Genomic DNA, 20,700 nt, shown 5'->3' with positions numbered 1-20,700 from the left:
GTCAATACCGCGGTTCGATCGCGTCCGCATTGTTATTTTGTGCCAAGAAGGGCTCCCAACAAGGGAAGTGTCCAGGCGTCTCGGAATGAGCCAAAGTGATGTTGTTCGAACATGGAGGAGATACAGAGAGACAGGAACTGTCGATGACATGCCTTGCTCAGGCCACCCAAGGACTACTACTGCAGTGGATGACCGCTAACTACGAATTATGGCTCAGAGGAACCCTGGCAGCAACGTCACCATGTTGAATAACGCTTTACGTGTAGCCACTCGATGTCGTGATACGACTCAAACGGCCGCCGGAGTGGCCGTCGGTTCTAGGCGCTACAGTCTGGAACCGCGCGACCGTTACGGTCGCAGGTTCGAATCCTGCCTCGGGCATGGATGTGTTTGATGTCCTTAGGTTAGTTAGGTTTAAGCAGTTCTAATTTCTAGGGGACTGATGACCTCAGAAGTTAAGTCCCATAGTGCTCAGAGCCATTTGAACCATTTTTGAACGACTCAAACTGTGCGCAATAGGCTGCATGATGCGCAACTTCACTCTCGACGTCGATGGCGAAGTCCATCTTTACAACCACGACACCAATGCAGCGCCTTACACCAGACAATCGTCGGAGACGTGTTTGGAAGCAACCGGGTCAGGCTGTACGCTTTAGACACACTGTCTAGCGAGTGCAGCAAGGTGGAGGTTCCCTGCTGTTTTGGGTTGGCACTATGTGGGGCCGACGTAATCCGTTGGTGGTTATGGAAGGCGCCGTAACGGCTGTACGATACATGAATGCCATCCTCCGACCGATAGTGCAACCATATCGGCAGCTTATCGGCGAGGCATTCGTCTTCTTGGATGACAATTCGCGCCCCCTCGTGCACATCTTGTGAATGATTTCCTTCAGGATAACGACATCGCTCGACTAGAGTGGCCAGCATATTCTCCAGACATGAACCCTATTGGACATGCCTGGGATAGATTGAAAAGGGCTGTTTATGGACGCCGTGACCCACCAACCACTCTGAGGGACGTACGCCGAATCGCCGTTGAGGAGTGGAACAATCTGGACCATCAGTGCCTTGATAAATTTGTCGATAGTATGCCACGACGAATACAGGCATGCATCAAAGCAAGAGGTCGTGCTACTGGATATTAGAGAAACCAGTGTGTGCAGCAATCTGGACCACCACCTCTGAAGGTCTCGCTGTATGGTGGTACAACACGCCATGTGTAGTTTTCATGGGCAATAATAAGGGCGGAAATGATGTTTATTTTGATCTCTGTTCCAATTTTCTGTACAGGTTCTGGAACTCTCGGAACCGAGATGATGCAACATTTTTTTTTATGTGTGTATCTTCTGGAGACAGTGGTGCTTTAGCGTCCAAAAAGTGGTCTTTAACGTCACGTCGGCAGTGGGGGCCTAATAGTACAACCTCGGGTTGAGAAAGGACGGCGAAACAAATCGACCTGTCCTTCAAAAATGAACCAGCCCTGCCCTGTATTTGATTTGGGCGATTGAGGGGAACCAGGGAAAGCCAAAATATTGGATTACTGAATTGGAATTATTTTTTATTACTGTACCGTCCCTCTCTCTTCTCCCTCTCTCTCGTCATGGAGTATGCGGTGCAATAGTTTGTGGGAGACAATTCGGTCTTATTATAAAGCAGTATACTAGCAAGAAATGCTAAATATTGCAGAGATAGGACGTTCACGTACGTTCCAGTCCACCATGTCTTATTTAGGAGGAAATGTCAATGCTTCACCAAAGTCAGTTTAGGTGGAGCGTCAAATGTAGTGGAAAGTGGAAGAAAGAAGCAGAGTGCCAAGTTCACGTCAAAGAGCGGAATATTAAACTGTGAGCAAATAAGAACATTGCGGAAGTCATTGGGAACTGTATCTCACATCCATTTCGTACATGGCATGCTGCTGTGATAGTAATTCTTGTCTTGAACTAGTGTGATGTGTTAGAGCACCGCTGGATTCCGAATCAGATTTCGACTGCAACATTTTGACAGTCTGAACGGCAACTACTACATCAAACAGAATTCGGTGACGTGCAGCAACAGAAGTTTTGGTTTTGAGGGCTCACATATAGTGCAGCACACCGGTCGGAAATAAATTACAGTTTTATAATGACACAGATACCACAGAAGTACCCCGCAGCAAACGGCGTCGAACCGTCGATTTAGACACTTCTACACTCGTCGCAGTATTCGAGCATCGAGCCAGCGTTGTGACGGAGTTGTGCGCTGTATTAAGGCCATGAGGCGGGGATGGGAGGTTGGGGTTGACAGTATCAGCCCCAGTTTGACCATACTGACATATTGTGTGGTTCAGTATCCGCTGCATAGAACTTCATTGTTTCAACACTCCTCATTGTCGTAGAAGGCTGCCCCAGATGGACCAACCTGTTACAGCAGGAAAAAATTGACTGCCTCGAGAACGGTAGTTCTGCTCTCTGACGCTGATACTGAATCATTTAAAGCCAACAACGTATACAGGGATTTGATGTCGCGTTCCCCCTTCATTTGACAATTGTTCTGTGATTGAGCAAGAAGTAACACTGACAACATAAGGCCTTCAGGTACGCCATCTGTCTAAAATCTCCACTAATTACTCGTTAATTACTATCGATATTTTACAACAGTGGTTTCATTGAGACAGTTGTTCTTGGGGGCTACTGTGCAATGTTTGCTTACATTTGTTATATCGGGGCAGACGTTTGTGGAATCTTTTCGTCTGTCACCGGGACAGTGGTTTGCGGCGCTGTTCTCTTGATACTATTTGATGAAGTTCCATACATGTTATGTTGTTGAGTTCTTTTAAAAGGTTCCTTAAAATGTCACAGAAAAAAGTGTATAATTCAATCAGAAAAAGGACCAAAGTCGGTATAGTCATTCAGCGTATTTTCTACTAAAACTTGGCGGAAACCGCACCTCCATACATTTATTCTTTCGGATGTATTTGGCGAGTCCTCTCTGAGCTGCCTCACCCTACATACTCAGCAGCTTGTCTGCATTGCATGGTGTAAATTTTGCTTTGTTTATTATTAACTTTTCTGAAGTTAATTACATGTACTGAGTCGTTGCATGACCATTGAGCCTGGCTCCTTAATTTATTCGTATGCTACAACAGGTGTGAAGAAATAAAAGAAAAATGTTCACTATGTGGTGCGTGTGTATGAAACTTCCTGGCAGATTAAAACTGTGTGCCGGACCGAAACTCGAGCTCGGGATCTTTGCCTGTCGCTGGCAAGTGCTCCACCGTCTGAGCTACCCAAGCAGGACTCACACGCCATCCTCGCAGCTTTACTTCGGCCAGTACCTCGTCTCCTACCTTCGAAACTTCACAAAAGCTCTCCTGCGAACTTTGCAGAGCTCGTACTTTTGGAAGATAGGATATTGTGGATACATGGGTTAGCCACAGCCTGGGGGATGTTTCCAGAATGAGATTTTCACTCTTCAGCAGAGTGTGCGATGATATGAAACTTACTGGCAGCGAGACTCGAACTCGGGAACTTTTCCTTTCGCGGGCATGTGCTCTTACGTCAGAGCTTTCTTCCAGTAGTGATAGTTCTGCAAGATCCGCTGGAGAGCTTCTGCGAAGTTTGGAAGGTAAGAGACGAGGTACTCGCAGAAGTAAAGCTGTGAGGAGAGAGCGTGTGTCGTGCTTAGGTAGCTCAGACGGGGCCGGCACGGTAGCTCAGCGTGTTCAGTCAGAGGGCGAGCAGCTCTCTAAAAAAAAAAAAAAAAAAAAAAAATTAATAAATAAATAAAAGAAGAACTGCGTAAAGAAATCAACGATCAACTAGAACGGCTGTGTTGTGACGTCCGCCTAGACCAAACGCAACGAACAAAACGTAAAGAAGAAGAAGAAGAAGAAGAAAAAGCGACAGCAGAACACTTGCCCGCGAAAGGCAAAGGTCCCGTGTTCGAGTCTCGGTCCGGCACACAGTTTTAATCTGCCAGGAAGTTTCATACAGCGCACACTCCTCTGCAGAGTGAAAATCTCATTCTGTTGCCTGTATATCTCTCTCGAAGAGGTAGAAAGACAGGATTATGTTAACTGCAGCGCGCACGGTGGAGTTTAAGCAATAATTAGTTCCTCGCTCCATATGCGAATGGAACGAGAGGAAATCTTAGTACGTGGTACAATCGAAAGCACCATCTGCAGTGCACTTCCCGGAGGTTAGAAGAGAATAGAAGTAGAGGTAGATGCGAGTCACCAAGGTGAAGCTTCGTGGGAGCATTCGAGATTCTCAACCCTTTCTCCCCTTTACCTTGCACAGCCAGATTTCGAGGCTGTGTTCGTTGCAGCGATGATAAGAGTGATGACGTCCTCACAGACGTGCCTAGCAACTTTGCCGAGAACCGCGTCGGCACTTAATGAATCACAGCTCGAGTGAGAGCTGAGGTCTCTGGCGGCAGAAGTCCTTACTGGCGGCAGGCGATTGTGTCCGCCGGCTGTGAGCGAGCACCGCTGTTGGGTTTTGTCTCAAGGATGCTGTCTGGTTTGAGACGACGTGTAGTCCGACCGAGGACAGGCAGCATCACCGCCGCCTTAAGGTGTTAAAGCGACGAGCAGCCGGCCTCGGCAGGCGTGAAGAACGCAGCGGCAGAGCGCGTCCTCCGTTATACCAGTCCCGTCACGTCGCCAGAAGCTATGTACAGGCCATGAGTGACGGCGAGTACGCTCGCTGCATCCGTCGGTAATCGCAGGTTCGAGTTCCACTGTGATGACGCAGGACACCAAGTGAGATCGGACGTTATTGCCAGAACGGCAGCTTTAGTGCAGTATTTCTTATTTAAAATATACGAACGGTTTTGGGCTAATTCTTTCTCAACTACCCCCGATCAGGTTTTATCTATTTATTCATACTATAATTAAAGAGTATGTAAAGTATAATAATGAAACCTTTTACATCTGAAGCAAATAAAAAGCTGAGAGGTTATGAAATATATACATATGAGAAAAAAGTTGCGAACACCTGATTAATACATCTACATCTACATTTATACTCCGCAAGCCACCCAACTGTGTGTGGCGGAGAGCACTTTACGTGCCACTGTCATTACCCCCCTTTCCTGTTACGGTCGCGTATGGCACGCGGGAAGAACGACTGCCGGAAAGCCTCCGTGCGCGCTCGAATCTCTCTAATTGTACATTCGTCATCTCCTCGGGAGGCATAAGTAGGGGGAAGCAATACATTCGATACCTCATCCAGAAACGCACCATCTCGAAACTTGGACAGCAAGCTACACCGCGATTCAGAGCACCTCTCTTGAAGAGTCTGCCACTTGAGTTTATTAAACATCTCCGTAACGCTATCACGGTTACCAAATAACCCTGTGACGAAACGCGCCGCTCTTCTTTGGATCTTCTCTACCTCCTCTGCCAACCCGACCTGGTACGGTTCCCACACTGATGAGCAATACTCAAGTATAGGTCGAACGAGTGTTTTGTAGGCCACCTCGTTTGTTGATGGACTACATTATCTAAGGACTCTCCCAATGAATCTCAACCTGGGACCCACCTTACCAACAATTAATTTTATATGATCATTCCACTTCACATCGTTCCGCACGCATACTCCCAGATATTTTACAGAAGTAACTGCTACCAGTGTTTGTTCCGCTATCATACAATAAAGGATCCTTCTTTCTATGTATTCGCAATGCATTACATTTGTCTATGTTAAGGGTCAGTTGCCACTCCCTGCACCAAGTGCCCATCCGCTGCAGATCTTCCTGCATTTCGCTGCAATTTTCTAATGCTGCAACTTCTCTGTATACTACAGCATCATTCGCGAAAAGCCGCATGGAACTTCCGACACTATCTACTTGGTCATTTATATATATTGTGAAAAGCAATGGTCCCATAACACTCCCCTGTGGCACGCCAAAGGTTACTTTAACGTCTCCCGCGCCCGGGTTCCCGTGTTCGATTCCCGGTGGGGTCAGGGATTTTCTCTGCCTCGAGATGACTGGGTGTTGTGTGATGTCCCTAGGTTAGTTAGGTTTAAGTAGTTCTAAGTTCTATGGGACTGATGAAAATAGCTGTTGAGTCCCATAGTGCTTAGAGCCATTTGAACCATACTTTAATGCCTGTTGAGAACAACATGTGTCTGCTAAAAACTCTTCAATCCAGCCACACAGCTGGTCTGATATTCCGTAGGCTCTTACTTTATTTATCAGGCGACAGTGCGGAACTGTATCGAACGCCTTCCAGAAGTCAAGGAAAATGGCATGTACCTGGGAGTCTGTATCTAATATTTTCTGGGTCTCATGAACAAATAAAGCGAGTTGGGTCTCACACGATCGCTGTTTCCGGAATCGATGTTGATTCCTAGAGAGTCGATTCTGGCTTTCCAGAAATGACATGATACGCGAGCAAAAAACATGTTCTAAAATTCTACAACAGATCGATGTCAGAGTTATAGGCGTATAGTTGATTCACCTTCGCAGCTCCGATTCTGCGTAGTTCTGCGTGGCATGGATTCGACAAGTTCGTGGTACCACATGTCTTGGTACATGTAACAAAATTCAGTGTGATTCTGTGGTGCCACCGCCAGACACCACTCTTGCTAGGTGGTAGTTTTAAATCGGCCGCGGTCCATTAGTACATGTCGGACCCGCGTGTCGCCACTGTGTGATCGCAGACCGAGCGCCACCACAAGGCAGGTCTCGAGATACGGACTAGCACTCGCCCCAGTTGTACGGACGACGTAGCTAGCGATGCACACTGACGAAGCCTCGCTCATTTGCAGAGCAGATAGTTAGAATGGCCTTCAGCTGAGTCAATGGCTACGACCTAGCAAGGCGCCATTAGTAACATTGCATGTATCTAAAGAGTCTCACTTGTATCGCCACAATCTCCAGATGTACCAAAAGGATGGATTAAAGTTAAGTATTCCAGAAGCTACGTACTTTTCTTTATAGCATTCATTACGTATCCTGTTTCAGACCTCACGCCATCCTGCTTTGGCTTAGCGCGTGCCTTTCGGCTTTCTCTCATTGTGTCTAGGCTGTCTTGTCTAGACACAACAGATTCACCACGAAGCTCCTCAAATCAGTGCACGATTCTGGCCTTGTGCACTAATGCTGTGATATCACGGTCTGAGATGACGTGAAGCAAGTGCGTATGCAGGTGGGGTATAATAATGTTCACGTAGTCCAGTGCTATCATGGTGTCTTCGATTGCTACCAAAGGTCCCATTGAAGCCCAGGTGAACGTTCCCCACAGCACGCTACTGCTCCCACCGGCCCTCGTCCGTGGCGTGGTGCATATTTCGAGCACCCTTTCGTTTGGATTATGGCGATGCAGACAGACCATCTCCTTGGCGTAACAAGAAGCATGATTCATGCGTCAGGTGCCGCTTTGTCATTGATTCACTATCCCGATGACCTCAAGTCCACTGCAATCGTAGCTGTCGACGTCGCTTGTTGAAAATGGGAGTCGTCTGCTGAGGAGTCCCACATTCGACGAGGTGCGCTGAACCGTGTCCTCCCAAACACTTGTGCCTCCCCCAGCACCGTACTCCGCCACCAGATCTGCTACAGAACGGGCAAGCCTTCGACCTGCACATTCTAGCTTGGACGCCTAACATCTTGTAGCCCTATACTGATTCACTATCATTGAAGCAGTTTCCGTAGATGCTCACTACTAGAGTTGCGCTCTACCAAATCAACGGTTCTATAGTTTCGGTACACTACATTACTGACGTAGTAAAAGGTAGCTTTACCGGTAGTATTCAAAATGTTCAAATGTGTGTGAAATCTTATGGGACTTAACTGCTACGGTCATCAGTCCCTAAGCTTACACACTACTTAACCTAAATTATCCCAAGGACAAACAAACACACCCATGCCCGAGGGAGGACTCGAACCTCCGCCTGGCCCAGCCGCACAGCCCATGACTGAGGCACCTGAGACCGCTCGGCTACCCGATAGTATTGGTGGGACTGATAGGGAAAGAAAACTCCCGGCCATTAATGCCATAGGATCATTTCATTTCACCAGTTTTACTTACCTTCCCTGATTTATTCCTATTGTTTTCACCACCCATTATACCGCTAAATAAGCAAGAGATAGGTTAAAAAATTGCAGGCGTAAGAGGAAGCGTATAATCTCTATGTCCAGTATATGCCAACTTCTGTAACATGTTCTGCACTTATCCATTTAGCACGGACAAATCGTAGGAGGTACCTCTCATGCCAGCTGCTGGCCGTAGTATCTCAATCAACCATCACAGGAAACGTCCCTTTTAGTATGTAAACGCCCCGTTCATATACCACCTAACGAAATAGAAAAAGCAATTCATGCAAAACTGGTGCTTAGACCCTTTTGCATGGTAGCTCTTCCGTTATTACTAGTCATAAGCCAGTCGTAAACAAACCAGAATATAAAACTTTAACTGTGTTACAAAGGGCGACGCAGTGCTTCTCCTATACTGCTGAATCTGTATATCTAAGAAGTAATGAATCAAATAAAACAATGGAATATCCAGTATGGAATGTGACAATATTATGAAAAGGATAGTATTATGAAAAGGTCTGGCCTCAGCAGCCAGAGGCTGTGGTCATGTGTGTGGGAGTTGCGTTTGCGTGTGTATGTGTTTGTATGTTGTCTATTTCCGATGAAGGCCTTGCCACCCGAAAGCTTACTTTCTGACAGTCTTTTTGTTGTGCCTATGTGCGACTCAGCAACTCCGCTATAGGTGAGTAGCAACTATCCTTTTCATAATACTGAATGAAATAAAATTATGAAAAGGATGACTTTTAGTGGGATTAAAATCCAGGATGAAATGCTGATAGTGAAAAAATTCACTGTTTATACTGGTATCCTCTGTGAAAATGAGGAAAAATTACAGGACCTCTTGAATGAAACAAAGACTGCTAAGCATGAAATAATGATTGAGGACAAATCAGTGACAGACTAAAGTAGTGAGGAGTATAATAAATTAATGAATACCATAACATCAAAATTGGGAATCTCATAACAGAGGAAGCGAAGGAAATTTTGCCGCCTTGAAAGCGAAGTAACGCATGACAGCGAAGTAAGGAGGACTTAAAAAGTAGGTTATATGGTCAATGAGGGTGTTATTCGTCAAAAAATGCTACAAGTGTCAGACGTACAGCTTAGTTAAAAAAAAAGCTGTGAAAAGGTACTTCTTGGTTTTCTATCATTGTAGACAAAGAAATCATTATTAGCCGCGCGAGGTAGCCGCTCGCTCTTGCCACAGTTCGCGCGGCTCTCCCCGTCGAAGGTTCCAGTCCTCCCTCGGGCATGGGTGGGTGTGTTCTCCTTAGCGTAAGTTAGGTTAAGTTACACTGCTGGCCATTAAAATTGATACACCAAGAAGAAATGCAGATGATAAACGGGTATTCATTGGACAAATATATTATACTAGACCTGACATGTGATTACATTTTCACGCAATTTGGGTGCATAGATCCTGAGAAATCACTACCCAGAACAATCACCTCTGGCCGTAATAACGGCCTTGATACACCTGGGCATTGAGTCAAACAGAACTTGGATGGCGTGTACAGCTACAGCTGCCCATGCAGCTTCAACACAATATCACACTTCATCAAGAGTAGTGACTGGCGTATTGTGACGAGCCAGTTGCTCGGCCATCATTGACCAGAGGTTTTCAATTGATGAGAGATCTGGAGAATGTGCTGGCCAGGGCAGCAGTCGAACATTTTCTGTATCCAGAAAGGCCCGTACAGGACCTGCAACATTCGGTCGTGCATCATCTTGCTGAAATGTAGGGTTTCACAGGGATCGAATGAAGGGTAGAGCCACGGGTCGTAACACATCTGAAATGTAACGTCCACTGTTCAAAGTGCCGTCAATGCGAACAAGAGTTGACCTGGACGTGTAACCAATGGCACCCCGTACCATCACGCCGGTTGATACGCCAGTATGGTGATGCCGAATACACGCTTCGAATGTGCGTTCACCGCGATGTTGCCAAACACGGATGCGACCATCATGATGCTGTAAACAGAACCTGGAATCATCCGAAAAAATGACGTTTTGCCATTCGTGCACCCAGGTTCGTCGTTGAGTACACCATCGCAGTCGCTCCTGTCTGTGATGCAGCGTGAAGGGTAACCGCAGCCATTGTCTCCGGGCTGATAGTCCATGCTGCTGCAAACGTCGTCGAACTGTTCGTGTTGTTGTCTTGCAAACGTCCCCATCTGTTGACTCAGGGATCGAGACGTGGCTTCACGATCCGTTACAGTTATGCGGATAAGATGCTTGTCATCTCGACTGCTAGTGATAAGAGGCCGTTGGGATCCAGCACGGCGTTCCGTATTATCCTCCTTAACCCACCGATTCCATATTCCGCTAACAGTCATTGGATCTCGACCAACGCGAGCAGCAATGTCGCGATACGATGAAGCGTAATCGCGATAAGCTACTATCCGACCTTTATCAAAGTCGGAAACGTGATGGCACGCATTTCTCATCCTTACACGAGGCATCACAACAATGTTTCTCCAGGCAACGCTGGTCAAATGCTGTTTGTGTATGAGAAATCGATTGGAAACTTTCCTCATATCAGCAAGTTGTAGGTGTCGCCACCGGCGCCAACCTTGTGTGAATGCTCTGAAAATATAATCATTTGCATATCACAGCATCTTCTTCCTCTCGGTTAAATTTCGCGTCTGTAGCACGTCATCTTCGTGGTGCTGCAATTTTAATGGCCAGTAGTGTAGATGAAGTAGTGTGTAAACCAATGACCGATGACTTCAGCAGTTTGGGCCCATAAGAAATTACCAGCAATTCCCAAAATCATTATTAACAACAACAAAGATACAGTAATCCGTATATTCAGAATTATCGGAGCGAGGCAGTGAGCGAAACCCTAAAATAAGGTTGATACGAACTCAGGACTAGGTGTGAAAGCTGTTCAATATCACAGTCACTTTCACAGACAGATCAGGTTTGTTCTGTGCATGTTAGCACATATTCCATAAGTGTTTTGGCTATTACAAAAGCTCTCACCGCACCACAGTGTCATTTGCAGTCGGCGTCCAGCAGTGTGTCAGCTTTAAACCGAGACTGATGGCTGCGAGTACAAGACATGTGAAGCTGTTCCACTGGTCAGTAGCGAAAAAGAGTAAAAAATTGCTGCCGCGGGTACTGCTTACCGCTGGAGACGACTCTGGAGAAAGTGCCCCCCCCCCCTCTTCCACTGCCCTTCCCCACGGACTGCTTCACAGGTTCCCCTCCCCTCACGACAAACACTTTGCGCTCCGCCGAGACAGCTGGCCACCTGCCCGCACCGAGGGCAAGCTTCCTGGTCGGTTTCGCCCGCGAGCTAATCGCCTATTCTGCAAGGCTTTTCACCGCTGAACGCTAGCGTCCACTCCTGGCAACGTGTAGCCGCGCCAGGTGGACGCCTGGAAGCAATCCACCTTGAAAGGCCGCACTGGATTGTATTCGTCCTCACCTTCAGCCGCGGAGACCGGCGAGCCCAAGGGCGAAATTCGTGTCGTGTAGCCTGCTGTATCAAACCGCCTCTGTGGCTGAGGTCGTTAACGCGCCAGAGTGCAATGGCGTCCGAACCACAAGCAGTCGGCCGAGATCTGGGCTGGTCAGCAAAATGTGTGTCATGTACAGGGTGTTTCAAAGTGTGTCTGGTACGGTACTTACAAAACAACAAGTTACAGGAATACTTAGTTAGGTTAATCTTAGTGCGAAGTTAGGAACATAGTTTAAGTAGTTATTTTTCAGAGAGTTACAGCAATAAGTTGCATTTTTCAACATAACATTATTTTTCAGTCATGTAGCGGAAGTATTTTAAGCAACTGTGTACAAATCAACAAAGGAAGCAAACTCAACGTTTTGGAAAACATCGAAATTTACAAAAACAGAAAGCGGTTTCCGAGCAAATTGTTGAACGACCAGTTAGAATCGGTGGATCAGAATTTCTCTGACATATTTGATGCGGTGCTCTAGAGACCCTTGCGACCAATTCACACATTGTGATGCGTGCTGTGTATCTATTATGCTCGGAAAGCCACCCTTAGAATACTGCTAATGTTATTTATATGTTTTTTAGGAGGGCCTAATTTGGTAAAGTAAAGTAAGGCTTGAAGTGTGGTTGGCCAGCTTCGCCAGTAAAACTTTACTCGATGATTACCATTGCCTGCCAAGCGTGTCTTCGTTACGTTATTTTTTATATATTTTTATATTTTACAGATGTATTTGTGTATGAAGCTAGAACTCTTGTGGTTTTGGTATCATGGTAATGTAGTTTGTCATTATTCCCCATTCGGTGAGGCCCATCGACGAAACGAGTGCCATGCCGATGGGAGCGTACGTGGAGTCAAGGTGAATCACGATTTTATCAGATGGTCTGCCTCATATGCCATGATGTCCATATGGTTTTCTAAATGTTTATCCACGTTTCAGATATGTGGTTCTGTAATAATTGTAATGTATATAGTTAACTCATGTAAGCCCTCCCTCAAATCTGTTATGTTGTACCTCCACAGATCTGATGATGGCACCTTGAGAGTACTGAAACCGGTCATCTAATAAACGATTGAAGCGATCGTGGCTTTTCAATTATTTAAAAATAGAGTGATCGCCCCACGACACACCATGTGTTCACTGCAAATCAACTTGAATCAAATTTCTTTCAATTTTGTGAGAGAACTGGAAACTTTCTAAGTTTTACGGGTTGATGAAACATTCTGTACCTGTCTTTTTTCAGATTGATGTTCTGGCGGCCAAATGTTCATATAAGTAAAGTGTTCAAAGGAGTGTCCTTTCTCCTGAATGCATAATTCAGTGCGCCATCTAAACGACCTGTGGTGAAGATGTGTGTCATGGACGGATAAATACCCAGGTGTGCTGTTTCAAATCATGTTTGATTAGATTGAGGAATGAACACTTTCACTGCTGTATACACCGCAGGTTAAAATGCACAGTGCACGAAGAAACGAGGCTAGACCTGCCACGGATACTGACATGGAAATAACATGGGATACGTATCTAGTGAGTATTTTGCTGTGCTGCTGATGCTCAGCGACTGGCGACATGATGCCAATGAAGCAGCGATGGCTTATACCACGAGGTATTAAGGCCGAAGAGCTCCATCAGCTATTAGGTCCTTAAAAGCTGAACAACGACTTCGAGAAATAAGTAGTTTGGGAAGGCATGGACGTACTAATAACGACCAGCGAGATGTGACAGTATAGTAGTATTTGTTTTAGCTGGAGTTTACAAGACGTTTCTACAGTCACTGTCGCATTCGCCTTAGATATGCGTGTAGGGTAACACACGATCTCATATTTCACCGATACCACCTGTCACTGACGCAGGATCTGCGTGGAACGAATTCGATCGAAGAGTGTTTTTCTGCGAATAGGTCGTGAATAATTTGCCTCTTGGCACCTGAAAGACCGTTATGTTCTCTGATAAATCACGTTCACAAATTATAGTGCACCATCGTACTATACAATCTTACGCACAGAATATCCTGGACCAGGGATGGACAGTAGTTTTGGCTCAGTTTGTGCAAGCATGGGTTATCGGAGGGCTGCACCTTTTAAGATGATTGCGTGCATCAGTTAACTTTGCATTTCAGAAAATGTATAAATGGTTATATAAAAATTCTTACTGTCTTCGCGGACTGCATGAAAAGCATTAGCGGGCGGCATGCAGCCCTTCGGCCGCTATTTGCTTACACCTGTCCAGGACGGTTTCGTCATGTTGAACGTCAAAGGAGTTGGTCAACTAATGTCTGATTTCGAATCCTTGGAGATGAAATCGTCGGTCCACACTATTGCGCAGGTATGATGTGAGGAATATCACGCTTTTATCGACGACAATTTTGGTGCTCTCCCTGGAGAAGTCAGTCTAAACGTAAGAGATTGTATGTTTATTCAGAGCGACGGTCTCCCAACCGCAGCTAGAAAGGTTGTCCTTTCGAGACTCCAGCATCTTTCCATGTCGCCCCACGTCGTTTAGAAGGAGCAGTGAGTTGTGCATGAAGAAAAATGGATACTCTTTTGCAGCATCCCCTGCATGTTACATCCATCTGTAAGTCTCTAAGGTTTCTAGCTCCGTGATACAAATAGATAGAAATTCCATTCATATTGATTTGTACACAGTTTGTTTAAATACTTCAGCTATACGACAGGAAAATAACGTTATGTTAAAAAGTATAACTTGTTGCTGTAACTCTTTGGAAAATAACCGAATAAACAGTGTTCATATATCCGCAGAAAGACTAACGTTTCTTACATTTACCGATCTCAATAAATATTCCTTTCATTTTTTATATGTACATAACAGAGACACAGTTTATCTGAAAACCCTCGTAATACTACACACATTTTGGTGATCAGCTCAAATATGAGTCGACTGTGTCTGGTTCGGACGCCACCACACTTTGGTGCGTTAATGACCTCAGCCACGGAGGTGGTTTGATACAACCCATACGATAGGAATTTCGTTCTTTGGCATGGCGGCTCGAGGTCAGGACAAACAGAACCTAACTACCTTCCTACTTCAAACCGATATCAATGATATGGGTTTTTAATTCAGATGATTATCTCTATTCCCCCCTTTTTTTTTTTTTTTTTGGTGTTGGTCTGACCTGCGCAACTTTCGAATCTTCAAATACGGATCCTTCGTGGAGAGTACGACACTCACTGTTGCAATGCGTCTTCTCTGGTGTCATCGACCATCCGATCCATTCTCCTCGGTACGTGTCTCGTCTTTGTAATTTCCATCATTAATCTCTCCCTCCTTCGCTAAGAAACCCCTAGTTTTTCAACGATTTTCATATTGAATGTCCATGTCTCATTGTCATAAATCAGAAATCGTTATACATTCTGATGGTAAATTTCCACATTATTACCACGCTCACCGTCGTATAAAGGAAATCTGCATATGTGAGTGAGTTTATACGATATTTTCTGAGGAAATACTGCTGTATGTTCTGCAGAATTTATATGCACAAAAATGGGATAAATATGTTAAATAATTCGTGAAGGCAGATTCTGTGTGGACAGTTATATCTTTCCGCCTCATCTACATCTACATCTATAATCTGCAAACCACTGTGAAATGCATGCCAGATGTTTCGTCCTACTGTACCAGTCATTACGACTTTTCCCTCCGTCCTGTAATTAATCTAATCTGGTCCTCACGATCTCTGTGAGAGATATGGAATATACTGGAATAAAATTTGATGACAAAAATACAGTAAACAATGTTTAATTCATGTGCATCTGGATCGCATGGTTTATAATGACCCACAGTTTCAACGTGTTTCAGCATGAGTCATGATCAAACCTTTGTGAGATAGAATGAGCAACACGTAACGAGAATCGATTCAGGAATCATCACGAGAATGCAAGAGAGATTTGCACATCCGTGGAGGCAGACGCACAAACGCTCATTTGTAGCTGACAGTTCACGTAGGGAGTATCGCAGAGAGTGGCTAACAATGCTAGAAAGTATTCTCTACCATACATTGTACAGCGGCTTACGGATGCAGTGGCAGTTGTACATATAAACTTATGAAGCGTTTGACATGGAAGCCGCTGATGTGTAGCCAAATATTTATAGCCGGCTCTGAGGCACCTGAAAAGGTAAATAAGGAAGCACTGTTGAGAGTTTAAACAATGGAGTTGTCACTATTCCTTTTCTACGAGCGACTCGCTGCCCTTCTCTTGTGAACTGGAATGAGTATGACGCGGGACAGCAGTGGTATCGCTCAGGCCAAACGAGCGAGTGTTCGATGCATTCACTTCACCGAAGCTTTGCTCCACTGCCCTTGCCTTCAGTCGATCGCTGGACCCAGAGGCCTTTCTCTGCCCTCGACCTGTTGAGCAGGCAGTGCGCGTAGAGACCACAACTTTACCAGAACGAAGGAGTAGCTAGGCAATACTACTACAGGCGTTGGAAAACAGCAGAGGTCTCGACAGGCGATGATCAGAGCCACCAACAAATTACCCAAGAAGGCAAAGTCTGGCTACTCACTCGCAGACACACAGCACAAATTGAAGTCCAAGAATGTTCAACTTTTAGAACATACTAGTCACATAAAAACCCACGATTTTTTTATTTTTGACTGTAGCACAGTCTAGGGTAAAAAAGAAACATCACATGCAAGTCAGAAATTCAGTTTTTTTAAAATTTAATACGCCAGTAAAATTGAAAAGTAGACTAAGATGTGACACCACAGCTACAGAGCTTCATAAATACCGGGGTGAACATAAACAGGAAATACCAAAAACACAACACATCATTACGATGCCTGATACGGTATAGGACCCGTTGGCTTTCAAAACAGTTTCCAGTCGTCTCGGGATGAATAAATACAGTTCTTGTACGGCTTTCAACGGAATCTTATATCATTCTTCCTGCAAAAATACGACAAGTGCAGGTAACCATTAGCCCACGAAATATTTGAGATCTTGTGTTTTTGGTGACCAGGGGAGGTACGACAATTCATCCTCGGGCTCACGAAATCACTTATTAGTGATGCGAGCTGTGTGAAGAGGAGCCCTGCCTTTTTGGAACACAGCGGCACCACTGAGGAACAAAAACTGTACGATGGGTTGGACCTGATGAGCCAAAACGCCCACATAGTCCTTGACAGTTCCGCGATCTTGCAGAGTAATCATGGGGCTCACGGAATACCATGATATGGCTGCACAAATCATCACTCATGAGACGTAAACTTGGCTAGAAGTTGGAAAGAGTGTGAAAGAAGACTCATCCGACCAAATGACTTTCATCCATTGCTCCATAGTCGAGCTTTGATGGCTTTGGCATCACATTTTCCTGTTACGGGCATTTGCATCACTGATGATTGGTTTTGGAACACCAGCTCGTCTGCAGTTCCCAGCTAATGGAGATCTCTTCGAGTTGTTTTGGTGCTGATAGGGTTCACGAGTGCGACGTTCAGTTCTGCAGCGACTTTTGCAGTTGCCGTCCTCTTATTTATCGTCATAATCCTCTTCAATGGCCGCTCGTCTCGATTGCTCGACACACATATCCGTCAGCATTGTAACGCCGGATGATGGTTTTCCGCTTTCCCTGTATGCGGTATAAATTTTCGATGCGGTGCCTCTAGAAACACTAAAACGTCGGCCACCTTGGTTTCGGGAGCACTCATCAAACGAGCACCAACATTTTCTCACTTTCTAATTCACTTAGTTCTGATATAACACAGTCAGAACTCCACAGAACGCTGTTCTCACTAGGACTGACAACTGTAACGTATTGAGGAAGCTACACAGCTGCCATTCGTGGTCAAATACAACAGCGTCGTCTGCAGACGTGGCTTGGTTCCTTATTTATGTTCAAGCATGCAAAAAAAAAAAAAAAAAAAAAAAAAATGAAATAAAATAAAAATAAAAAAATTGCTCTAAGCTCTATGGGAATTAATATCTGATGTCATTAGTCCCCTAGACCTAGAACTACTGAAACCTAACTAACCTAAGGACACACACAGCCATGCCCGAGGCAGGATTCGAACCTGCGCCCGTAGCTACGTGGTTCCGGACTGAAGCACGTAGAACCGCTCGGCCACAGCGGCCGGTAAGCCTGCATTTCTTGTGGTGTATCCATATTTTATCCAACCTCTTTAGGTGTCTCCGGCGCATTATGAAAATCTGGCGCTCAGAAAAAGAAAAACAGTGAAGAGTTCTTGAGGGAGACAAACCAGATACATGAGACAAAGTGGGGTTGGCTGGGGTACACATTGACAAAATCAGACGGAGCAGTTGAGAAGAAGACATTGGAATCCTGAGCGAACAAGGCAGAGAGGCAGGAAGGGGAAGCAAGAAGAGTTGATAAGACTTGGTTGGAATTGGGGATAATGGCCAAAGACAGAGATGGTTAGCGAGTTCTTACAGTTGCCCTATGCCCACAAAGGGGCCAAAAGAGTTAAGTCACAGGACAATGATAAACGTCGCCCCAGAAATAATTTAAAAGTTAGGTCTCGTCAATTGGTTATAGTACTGTTTTTGGGAGACTTCCCTTGGTCGTCAGGCGAATGCCGGAACCGGAAATTCCTTCACAAATTATTTCCATCTGAGAACCCGTGAGTCCCATATCCAGCCTTCCAGAGTATTTGGCTGAACAGAACAACAGCTCGCCTATCTCTAATTAGTATGGCATGAAATATGTGATAAATAATTCTGTCTTACATAGGATCAGAAACACAATTATTTACATTCTTGGTCGAGAAATTACACTACATTGTACCGGAAATAAGTTAAACATAGTTATAATCCACGGGTGCCTCATGGTTTCCCTAAATTGCTCCAGGGAAATGCAGAAATGGTTCCTTTGAATGGACACGGCTGATTTTCTTCCCTATCCTTGACACTATCCGAGCTCGTCCTCCGCCTCTAATGATCCCGATGTCGACGGGACGTCAAAACCAATCTTCTTTCTTTTTACCGGTTCCGAGCAAGGTTTTCAAGAGGTCGCTCTTGGTTGTAAGGCAAATTCTGGGACTGATAATCCCCTCCCATTTAGCCTGGACGGAGATCATTTCGACTCCACAACCAGATTGTCTGGTGTTTGGTGAAAGCATGTGAACCTCCATGATGGATAGGATTTCAAACAGCCCTCTCTATTCCTTGGACTAGAGAACGAAATGTACAGCGGATAACTTGTAACTATTACCAAGCTGTCTCACCACGTGCGTGTTTGGTACGAATATCAAGCAACTTGAGTCAAATAAGGTTGCTGGCCAGTATATCTTGAAGTAAACTAGTAAAGAACGAAACAGCAAGAAACACGAATCATCCGACCAGATGACTTTCTTCAAGTGTTCCGCAATGCAGGTTTTATGACTTCGGCACCATATTTTTGATGCTACGGGCATTTGCTTCACAGATGAGTTGTTTTGGAATCTCAGCTCGCCCTGCAATTCGTTGCTTATGGAGATCCCTTCGTGTTTTGGTGATGACAGATTTTGCGAGTGCAACTCTCGGTTCTGTGATGACTTTCGCAGCTGTCGTTTCCTTTCGTTTCTATATATGCAGACTAAAGCGACTAATGAAAATTTGTACCAAGGTCGAGGTTCGAACCCAGGTCTCCCACTCACTAGTCAGATACTCTAACCACTACGGTACCCTGTCACAGTGGCTTTGCATAACTCTGCCGACGACCCTAGCATGCCTCCCTCCTCAGTCCAAATTCCCATTCACTTCTCAGTCCACTTGGTATTACCCCTAAACTCGAATAGTTTTGGAGAGACTCTCAAGCTGTAATGGAATGGCACCTGAGCATCGAACGAAACAGGGAAGCCTGCCTGAAACACAGACATAGACGCTTTCATCAAATGAAAGAGTATGATTTCAGTGATCATTTCAAGTCCCAAACGTCTATATTGTACACATGCAGACGGAAGCGACGAATGAAAATTTATGTCAATGCTGGGATTGTTTCGTCACAATCCTCTTCAACGACCATCTATCACGATCACTCAACATACACTTCGTTTGTTTTGTGACTTATCAGATGACGTTTCCCTGCTTTCGATGTATGCGATATAAATCTTCGATATGGTGCCTCTTGAAGCACCCAACACATCAGCTACCTTGGTTATTGAGTCATCCACCACACGAGCACCAGTAAGTTGCCCACGCTAGAATTCAATTAGCTCCGACGTAACGCTCGCACGACTAAACAGAACACTGTTTTATCAATGACACTTGAAAGGTTCTGAAGGCATTGCACAGGTGCTGTTCGTGATCAAATAGAACAGTGCAACCTATAGGTTTGACTAGCGTCTGCGTTTATTCTGTGATGCTTTTTTTCGCTGTGTTCCCATATTTTTGGTTCAAATGGCTCTGAGCACTGTGGGACTTAACATCTGAGGCCATCAGTCCCCTAGAACGTAGAACTACTTAAACCTAACTAACCTAAGGACACCCGGCTGGGGTGGCCGAGCTGTTCTAGGCGCTACAGTCTGGAACCGCGCGACCGCTACGGTCGCAGGTTCGAATCCTGCCTCGGGCATGGATGTGTGTAATGTCATTAGGTTAGTTAGGTTTAAGTAGTTCTGAGTTCTAGGTGACTGATGACCTCAGAAGTTAAGTCCCATAGTGCTCAGAGCCATTTGAACCTAAGGACATCACACACATCCATGCCCGAGGCAGGATTCGAACCTGCGACCGTAGCAGTCGTGCAGTTCCGGACTACAGCGCCTAGAACCGCTCGACCAACGCGGCCGGCCCATATTTTTGTTCAATTCCCTTAAATACGCGTGCGTCACAGGTAACACTGTCTGGTATAAATATTTATTAATAGTTAATGGATGAAATTTTCAGGTCAGCTTGAGATCGAGGTCTTTGTAGTGCGTTAGGCCACTGGACCGTCCAATGGTGGTTATAGTACGAGGGCTGTCCACAAAGTACATTACGTTTTGGAATTAAAAATAAATTAAGTATTGGAACATTTTTTATTATATACAGATGAAAGCCACACTTCAATACGACTTTTCTACATAGTTGCCATTTCAATTAAAGCACTTATCGTAGCGATGGACGAGCTTGGAAATTCCTTCGTCGTAAAATTCGGCCGCCTGCGCCTTCAACCACGTGGTTACCTCTTCTTGAAGCTGTACGTCGTCATCAAAACGCTGCATAGCCAACCACTTCTTCATTGCTGGGAATAAGTGGAAGTCGCTCGGTGCCAGCTCGGGACTGTGTG

General features: G+C 45.3%; 1 protein-coding gene across 1 annotated transcript in view; it reads left to right on the top strand.

Annotated features, from left to right (window-relative positions):
* LOC126459013 (uncharacterized) overlaps window positions 1–20,700 on the top strand; it is a 371,629-nt gene that overhangs the window by 233,320 nt on the left and 117,609 nt on the right. The gene's annotated exons all lie outside the window — the stretch shown is intronic.

Source organism: Schistocerca serialis, chromosome 1 (genome assembly GCF_023864345.2).
Source record: "Schistocerca serialis cubense isolate TAMUIC-IGC-003099 chromosome 1, iqSchSeri2.2, whole genome shotgun sequence".
Lineage (NCBI taxonomy): Eukaryota > Metazoa > Arthropoda > Insecta > Orthoptera > Acrididae > Schistocerca > Schistocerca serialis.
Note: the sequence above shows the minus strand (reverse complement) of the source record. Positions and strands in the feature narration are given on the sequence as shown.